At 35.4% G+C, this 10404-nt stretch overlaps 1 protein-coding gene across 1 annotated transcript in view; it reads right to left on the bottom strand.

Annotated features, from left to right (window-relative positions):
• LOC115212205 overlaps positions 1-10404 on the bottom strand; it is a 100163-nt gene that overhangs the window by 60896 nt on the left and 28863 nt on the right. The gene's annotated exons all lie outside the window — the stretch shown is intronic.

Here is a 10404-nt window from a genome sequence, read left to right as displayed (position 1 = left end):
AAAGTGTATAGACATGCAACATCTAAATATATGCAGGGGATAAACAACTATGTACAAGAATGTAGGTTTTTAATTATATATGACAAAGAAATAGAGAACCTTAGGGAAGAATGCACGGTTTTCTTAACTTGATAAAGAAATTTATTTGTCAATATATATATACATACATATATACATATATACACACACACATATATATATATATATATATATATATATATATATACTAAGCAATAAGGGTTTAGCAACGAGTTGCCTTACCACATACCGAATTTAGAAATAGCAGTCAAAGGGTTATAGCTATTTCTTCTACTAAAAAGGGAGATCTCAGTAAAAACAGCATTTGGAAGGCAGACACAAACAGGTAAGAGAGAATGAATTGACTGCAATCTATCATACATTTTTTTAGTTATCCACGGACGTACGTTTCGAAATCAAGTTTTTAGGAAAGCATAAGAATTAAATATTAAATATTAAATAATTCTATCTTACCGAAACTTCTTTTCTCTTCAGCGTAGAATACTATAATCATAATGATTATATATTGAATTTTGAGATACCAGAAGGCACCAACTCAACTCAGTATCAGAGCGAGCTAGAATCCGCAACTGGTATCACCGAATTCAATTTCTGAATGAAACGATTGTGTCAACAGCCCCTTCCCACCCGCGTGTAGCCAAACAAGATGCTGTGGTCATCTACTGAGATAAAATATGGTTATCCGTAATAATGAAGGGTGAAATTAATTAATTTGGAAAAATTATCAATACACCAAGTAGTCTTCGGCATGTAAAAGCCTCATTCGAGGACAATTTAAGTAATACTAAGCAATAAGGGTTTAGCAACGAGTTGCCTCCCACATACCGAATTTAGAAATAGCAGTCAAAGGGTTATAGCTATTTCTTCTACTAAAAAGGGAGATCTCAGTAAAAACAGCATTTGGAAGACAGACACAAACAGGTAAGAGAGAATGAATTGACTGCAATCTATCATACATTTTTTTTATCATACATATATATATATATGTATATGTGTATGTATGTATGTATGTGTGTGCGTCTACATGCTTGTACCTGTATCTTTATCTTCTGAATATATTTAGTTTTGAATGTATATATTATATATATATTATATATATATAATATATATATATATATATATTCCTATATGTATCTATAAATTTCTATATGTGTATAGATATATATGTATGTATATTTATTTATATCAGCTTATTCGTGTTCATCTTTATCACTAGCTCCATATCAGCTCACCTGGATTCTTCTGGTAACCCCACGTTGCCCCGTGGGCCTAATCCTCGATAATGATTTCAGAGTTAAAGTCTAAATAATTTGAGCAGTACTAGGTGTTCCCTATATTGAACGTCTAAACCTTATCTGTTGACTGACTGACTGTATATTTATTTATATATATATATATATATGTATGTATGTATATATATATTATATGTATGTATGTATGTATGTATGGTATGTATGTATGTATGTATGTATGTATGTATGTATGTATGTATGTGTGTATATGATTTGCTCTGTACACTCAGCACACAATAATATGAAAATGTAATGGTATATCTTTTTCAATCACCGATGAGATTCAGCTTTAAAATGTTCTTAAATATCCTAATTAATTTCTGAAGTTTTGAATCAAAACAGCTGTCAGAGATGATGTACATAATGAAAATTTTGTACATAATGAATAATTATTAATTTATCTCTATTTTCTTTTATATATATATATGTGTGTGTGTGGTGTGTGTGTGTGTGTGTGTGTGTGTGTGTGTGTGTGTGTGTGTGTGTGTTTGTTGTATTTTGCGTTAAATAAAATGAGACAACAAAGCCAAGGCTGTATGGAATTTTCAGGACATTTATATAGATAAAATTAGTCTTACAACTGTTTCTGGGAACTACGGGTATCCCTACATCAGAGATGATGTGAGATGGTTGAATAGAGGGAAATAGTAGAGTTCAATATAAGGAGTTATTTTGGAAAAGGAAGCAAATAAGGAGTATATAGGGAAACAGGAGAATGTATGTAGAAATAAAATATAAATATATAAAGATGTTATAGTCGCAGTTCCATTATCCAAGGAAAGGGGTGTGTAGAAGTATTAGGAATGCTACTTGACCGTGGTATGTAAATTCCAATAGGAGTTCATATTTTGTCATCACAAACGGAAAGTGTGGAGACGTAGATTCCATGTGCTGTTCATTCAAAGGTGTCTTGTGGTGTGAATGAAAATTTGAGGATATAGTGGTAGTATTTAGTGGATAGAGAGGGGAGAAGTGATGTGTATCTTAAAATGAAGAGAGAGGTCAAGGGAAAAGCTGAGAAAAAAGAAGGAAAGGGGAAGACAAAATGAAAAAAGTGCAAGTGGAAAAATATGGAAAAGGTGTGTTAGTTGGTGATCAAGTTATTATGAGGAGGGATGGGAGAGGAGTAGGGGACGAGTAGGAAGAGATAAGAATGTAAGTAATGATGTATGCGAGGTATGTGAGGTGGGGGTGATGTTAGAATGGCACTAAGGGATGGATACAGTAAAAAGGTATAGGAGGTAGGTTTTCTAAAGTGAGTAGTAAGCCACAGAACGGAAGGGAAGAATATTAAGAATGGTCAAGTTTTTATAAATGTGCTTATTCTACTGGCTAATGTGATAGTGTGAGTAGAGGAACCAGAGAGAAAGAAAGAAGGAAAAAAGTGTATATCGATACACGCACCCGCGCATGTATCTACATATATGTGTGTATGTATGCATTATTATATAGGCCTGCGTATACATACATATATATACACGCATACGTATATACATATACGCCGATATTGGATGCCTATCACACGTATACCCATAAATACATGCATATACGCATATACGTATGCACATTTACACGTATACACTCGTACACGCACATCTATATATACACGTAAACACACATCTGTATATACACGACAGGCTCCTTTCAGTTTCCGTCTACTAAATCCACTCGCAAGGGTGTCTCGAAATTCTAGCAGAAGTCACTTGCCCAAGATGCCACGCAGTGGGAGTGAACCCCGAACCATGTGGCTGGGAAGCCAGCTTCTTATTTCTTTATTGATCACAAGGGGCTAAACATAGAGGGGACAAACAAGGACAGGCAAAGGTATTAAGTCGATTACATCGACCCCAGTGCGTAAATGGTACTTAATTTATCGATCCCGAAAGGATGAAAGGTAAAGTCGACCTCGGCGGATTTGAACTCAGAACGTAACGGCAGGCGTAATACCGCAAAGTGTTTCGACCGGCGTGCTAATGTTTCTGCCAGCTCGCCACCTTCTTACCACACATCCACTCCTGCGCCTATCTATCTGTCTGTCTATATGTCTGTCTATCTATCTATCTATCTATCTATCTATCTATCTATCTATCTATCTATCTATCTATCTATCTATCTATCTATCTATCTATCTATCTATCTATCTATCAACCTACTTATAATGTTAATATATATTTATACACAGCGTTTGTGCAGTGATACGAAGACATAAAAATTGACCAACAGTCGTAAATTCAGGAATCATTTAGTTATACAGACAAATATTAGTATTTGTTCCCAACCCGCTGATGCGTATGGTCAAGCGAAGTTAAACATAACCTTGGGCTTTAATTTGCGTAAATAAGCACACGCATGCGCACCCACATACACACACGTATACACCTACGCATTCACCTGCGTACATTTTTCCTCGAGGAATATATATATACATACATACATATATATATATATACATACATACATACATATATATAATATAAATCTACCGTTGTAGTCTGCTTTATCTTGTATCTGAGAATTTAGTTTCTTCTTTGTTAAGAGCTCCTTTTATTTTGATGGCGATGATGGCTCTGTAGACCAATTCTTGCATAAAAGAGTCGATGGCTTTGACTGCATAATAATGTTGGTGTAGGACAAGGTTGATTTTGATAACCTTTCCCTCTTCTCGTTTGATTTCTTCCTTTTCTCTTGTGATAGCTTCGAAGTTTTTGGATCCGTTGGTGATGGAGCACCGCCACTTGGTACGGTCTCAGGCTTGTGTTTCAAAAGATTTAGGCTCAGTTCCAGTAGCTTTTAATGTTGCTTTCAGTTGGTCATTGTATCTTTGGAGGGAGCTACTCCGTGGTCTATCTATCTACCAATACATACAAAAACCAGGTATCATATGGCATGTAGAAAAAATAGTGGTAAATCTAGTCGAGTTGACGGTTCTTCATGAAAATAACGTGGGCGCTGCTCGGACTCCATAGATCAACCGTTATAAAGATCTCAAGGAACGTGAAGACAAGGGCTGAAAAACAGTGCATTATCCAATCGAGACCGGAGGCAGAGGATTCATTGAAAGCAGTATAAAATGATGGTTGTTTTAGCTAGGTCTAATCCAACGTAAAACAAATATCATCACAAGCGACATCCAGGCTACAGTGGAAACGACAAGCAACTGGAATCTTTTTAAAAAGAGAGGATTAGCAATGCCTTTAATGATATTGAAGAAAGCTTAGCAACCTGTAGAGCCAGCAAGTAGGGTCTTATGATGAGGGCCGGTGCGCAATAATATCGTCAAGATGAAGGTCCCCAATTGTATTTGCAAGTTGTTTCCGTAATTTCGGCATAATTTATTTCGATTGATCTCTCTGCCTTTAGTGCTCGCGTGCTAGAAGAGGTGTACTATCTTGTTTGGGAACCGGGGTTTCGCCCTGATCGCTCTAGATTTCTTTCTTATGTTACAGAATAAACATGACCGCTCCGCTAACAGTACACTATGGAAAAATAGATCGGTGATCCAATATTTCAGGTCTGAGGGTGTGTCAGGGGCTTTAATTCATCGTAAGTTTTCAGTACAATGCAGGGATAGGTTTACAACGCGTAGATGTGTGTATGAGTGGATGAAGATGGCACAAGAAGCGTGAAGAAGAAGCAGGACACCAATTACTTTCATCACTGAAAGCTCGAGAGATGCTTCTGGCGAACCGACGAGTGGCCATCAATGAGGTGTCAGTTTCTCTGTATATTAGCCATGTTTCTGCATTCAAAATCATCCACAATCTTGGCTTTCGTAAAGTCTGCGAGATTGTTACCAAGAGAGTTTACCGAAGTGTACAAGTGCAATCATGTCACCGCATGTTCGACTGCTACAACAATGAAAGCGAAGGTCATTTGCAGAGAATAGTTACATGAGATGAGACTTGGATCCATCACTTTGAGTCAGAATCCAAAAGTCAGAGAAAGGACTGTAAACACCCAAAATTGCCAGCCAAAAATAATTTGAAGACCTACCTTTTCGGAGAAAAAGTGAAGCTAACTGTTTTTTGGGGACGCAAAAAGGGCTTTACTGGACATTAACTTTTAAATGAATCTAAAGTCATCATGTTATGCGACACTGAAATGCTGATCGACAATCTCAAACCAAACGCCGAGGTTTATTGGCACCCACTTTGTTGAAACCATTGCAAAAAATATTGGGTTTGAGTTTCTGGAATACCCTGTGCAGATCTTGCCCCTTCTGACTATCAATGCAGATCTCGCCCCTTTCGACTATCACATATTTGGACCACTGCAACATGGTTTATGAGATTTGCCACGGTCCACGAAACTCAGAAAGCAACCAACTGGAGACCATCTTCTGCAATGGGATAAGCAACCATCGGAAAGCAAAGTTTATATATCTTTATCTATCTATCTATCTATCTATCTATCTATCTATCTATCTATCTATCTATCTATCTATCTATCTATCTATCTATCTATCTTTCTATCTATCTATCTATCTATCTATCTATATATCTATCTATCTATCTATCTATCTATCTATCTATCTATCTATCTATCTATGCTATGCTATGCTATGCTGTGTACATTTGTATACATATGCACATGCACAAACACATGCGCACGCACACACACGCATGCACACACACGCACAAACAATACACACACACACAGACATCGAGCAACAGATAGACTTGGGTGTATCGTGTGTTTTCATACAGAGAATATTAGTGTATACTTATATATTCTAGGTGTGCAAATGCATATACGCATAAAATCACACAGCCATCTCTCTCTCACCTCCTCTCTCTTTAAATATATGTATATACATACACACACGAAAACACATACACACACACACATATATGTACACTCACACACTCACTCACACACAAATATGTAAGTATGTATATATGTATTCATTTCTAGCATATTTTCCATTCATACACAAGTATATTACGCATGCTTAGTGTGTGTGTGTGTGAGTGTGCGTGTGTGTGTGTGTATGTGTGTGTGTGTGTGTGTGTGCGTGTGCGTGTGTTTGTGTGTATTGATATATATGAATGTGTGAATTAAGGCTAAGGGTATTTTAATCGGACGATAATTGTGCCTCAATTAATGCAATTGAGACGATTAACATACCGTACGACAGATATAACGGATTAGAATGGATTAGTGATTATTGAAATATTTGAAATGCCAATTGAAGTGGTAATTGCTTTAAATAGTGGTTTATAATTGTAAATCCCTATTTTTAATGAGAGGTTTAGTGCAGTTACTGATCATAAGTTACGGGTGGATTAGGTTCTATGGGGTGACTTGAGAATATGTATAGCTGTATGCAAGGTGCTCGACTTGTGTTTTATTGTAGATGTTGCTTTGGCCGTCATCATCCTCCGCATTACAAAAAACGTCGACGTCATAGTCGTCATCGTCATCGTCGTCGTCATCATCCTCATCATCATCATCATCGTCATTGTCCTCGTCCTCATCCTCATTAACATCGTCGTCATTTTCTTCCCCCCCATCCGCATTAGTGTCCCTTTCATTCCAATAATTTTCCCTACCACCATCAAGGCCACGACGGCGACGACGACGACGACGACGACGGTGACGAGAATATTGTTTTTATTTTTTTTAAACAAAAACAAAAAGACAAACAAAAATAATGTTCTCTTCTGAAAAAAAAATCGCGATTTATATAAATGAACAACCTGTTTGTACACCACTTCTAACACTCGAAACATACATACATACATACATACATACGTAAAGTGAACAATTTTATTTAAGAATGCAGGCACAGGAGTGGCTGTGTGGTTAGTGACTGCATGGCCGCAGTCAAATGACTGAAACAAATAAAAGAATACAACGCACCATCCGAACCGAGAATCGAATCCTTGATGCTATGATCGAGAACGTAATACCCTAACCACTAAGCCACGCGCCTTCACATTGTTTGGTGAAACTGTTAATAAATTAGGCGACGAGCTGGCAGAAACGTTAGCACGCCGGGCAAAATGATTAGTGGAATTTCATCTGTCTTTGTGTTCTGAGTTCAAATTCCGCGGAGGTCGACTTTGCCTGTCATCCTTTCGAGGTCGATAAATTAAATATCAGTTGCATACTAGGATGGATATAATCGACTGGCCGCCTCCCCCAAAATTTCGGGCCTTGTGCCTAGAGTAGAAAAGAATGTGGTAAGTAGCTTGCTTACCAACCACATGGTTCTGGGTTCATTCCCACTGCGTGGCACCTTGGGCAAGTGTCTTCTACTATAACCTCAGGCCGACCAATAAGTGGATTTGGTAGACGGAAACTGAAAGAAGGCCGTCGTATGTATGTATATATATATATATATATATATATATATATATATAATATATATATATATACATACATATATATATATATAATATATATATATATATATATATATATATATATATATATTGGAAGGTTGGAGATGATGTACAGGTATTATATATTAGAAGAAATGAGGTAATCACAAGGTCGGATGGTTCATATTTATAGATATTTATTTATATATTACATTTTTTACATATATATATCATATCATTCAGATCATATCATTCAGATTATTAGCGCTTTCTCCCATTCTAGTGGGGTTTTCAAATCAAATTAATTCCTTTGTGGGGAATTTAATCATTTTATAGAGTTTCGTAGTTGTGGGGAGGAATAAGACAGTACAAGAGGGTGAAGTTGATGAGGAGGAAGTGAGAGAGAGAACATGTGTGTATGTGTATGTGTGTGTGTGTGTGTGTGTTTGTATCTTAGGCTAAAGAGAAAGAGGGGAAGGGAGAGGGAAGAAGAAGAAGGATTTCCTTTGGTCTGCTGGACCCCCAAGGAGGTTCTAAGAATTGTAGCCATTTGTCTATTTTGGTGTCACTGAGTGTGTGTTGGTGGGTAGGCAGGCCATAAATTACACCTTTTATGATTTTGAGGATGGTCAAATACCTCTTCTACTTTGTATGATCGTTTTGTGGAGGTGTGTGTGTGTCTCTGTGTGTCCGTGTGTGTTTGTGTGCGTGTGTGTGTGTGTCTCTGTGTGTTTGGAGAAGAGGAGAGAGACAAAAAGAGAAAAGGGAAAATAAAAATAAAAATAAAAATAAAAATAAGGGAGGAAATGGAGAAGAAAAAATTTTTTTTTGTGTGTTGATATTTATATCATTACATATATATACACAGACTTATACATAAAATATTGGAAAAAAAACCTTTTATCGGTTCAAAATGAACAACCAAATTACACCATCTTGAAAATTGTATATCACAGGAAAGTTAAAATTAAAGTGATAATTAAAAAGTAAAGATGGAAGTAAATTATAAAGATAATAATATAATGTATATAACAGGCAATATATATATATATACATACACAGACATATATATATATACACACATACAGACATATACTAAATGTTCTACTATATTAGATTGTAAATCGAAAGATGCGTCCTTCAATGTCACTATATATATATATATATATATATATATATATATATATATATACATGCTTACACATGAAATATTTAGAAAAAACCCACCTTCTATCGAATCAAAATGAACAATCAAATTACACCATCTTGAAAATTGCATATCATAGGAAGGTTAAAATTAGAATGACAATTGGCAAGTAAAGATATAGGTGTGTGTGTATATATATGTTACCTGTTATATACATTATATTGTTTTTGTAATTTACTTGATCTTTACTTGCCAATTGTCATTCTAATTTTAACCTTCCTATGATATGCAATTTTCAAGATGGTGTAATTTGATTGTTCATTTTGATTCGATAGAAGGTGGGTTTTTTCTAAATATTTCATGTGTAAGCATGTATATATATATAGTGACATTGAAGGACGCATCTTTCGATTTACAATCTAATATAGTAGAACATTTAGTATATGTCTGTATGTGTGTATATATATATATCTGTGTATGTATATATATATATATTGCCTGTTATATACATTATATTATTATCTTTATAATTTACTTCCATCTTTACTTTTTAATTGTCACTTTAATTTTAACTTTCCTATGATATACAATTTTCAAGATGGTGTAATTTGGTTGTTCATTTTGAACCGATAAAAGGTTTTTTTCCCAATATTTTATGTATAGGTCTGTGTATATATATGTAGTGGTATAAATATCAACACACAAAAAAAATTTTTTTCTTCTCCATTTCCTCCCTTATTTTTATTTTTATTTTTATTTTTATTTTTATTTTCCCTTTTCTCTTTTTGTCTCTCTCCTCTTCAAACACACAGACACACACACACACACGCACACAAACACACACGGACACACAGAGACACACACACACCTCCACAAAACGATCATACAAAGTAGAAGAGGTATTTGACCATCCTCAAAATCATAAAAGGTGTAATTTATGGCCTGCCTACCCACCAACACACACTCAGTGACACCAAAATAGACAAATGGCTAAAATTCTTAGAACCTCCTTGGGGGTCCAGCAGACCAAAGGAAATCCTTCTTCTTCTTCCCTCTCCCTTCCCCTCTTTCTCTTTAGCCTAAGATACAAACACACACACACACACACACACACACACACACACACACACACACACACACACACACACACACACACACACATACACATACACACATGTTCTCTCTCTCACTTCCTCCTCATCAACTTCACCCTCTTGTACTGTCTTATTCCTCCCCACAACTACGAAACTCTATAAAATGATTAAATTCCCCACAAAGGAATTAATTTGATTTGAAAACCCCACTAGAATGGGAGAAAGCGCTAATAATCTGAATGATATGATCTGAATGATATGATATATATATGTAAAAAATGTAATATAAAATAAATATCTATAAATATGAACGATGAGGTAATCTTCTGATTACCACATTTCTTCTAATATATATATATATATATATATATATATATATATATATATATATATATATATATATATATATATATATATTATATATATTTGTGTGTTTGTGTGTATGTATTTATGTGTTTTGTTTGTCCCCCCAATATCGTTTGACAACCGACGCTGGTGTGTTTACG

This window comes from Octopus sinensis, linkage group LG5, assembly GCF_006345805.1.
Source record: "Octopus sinensis linkage group LG5, ASM634580v1, whole genome shotgun sequence".
Lineage (NCBI taxonomy): Eukaryota > Metazoa > Mollusca > Cephalopoda > Octopoda > Octopodidae > Octopus > Octopus sinensis.
This window is presented reverse-complemented; position numbering and strand designations above follow the sequence as displayed.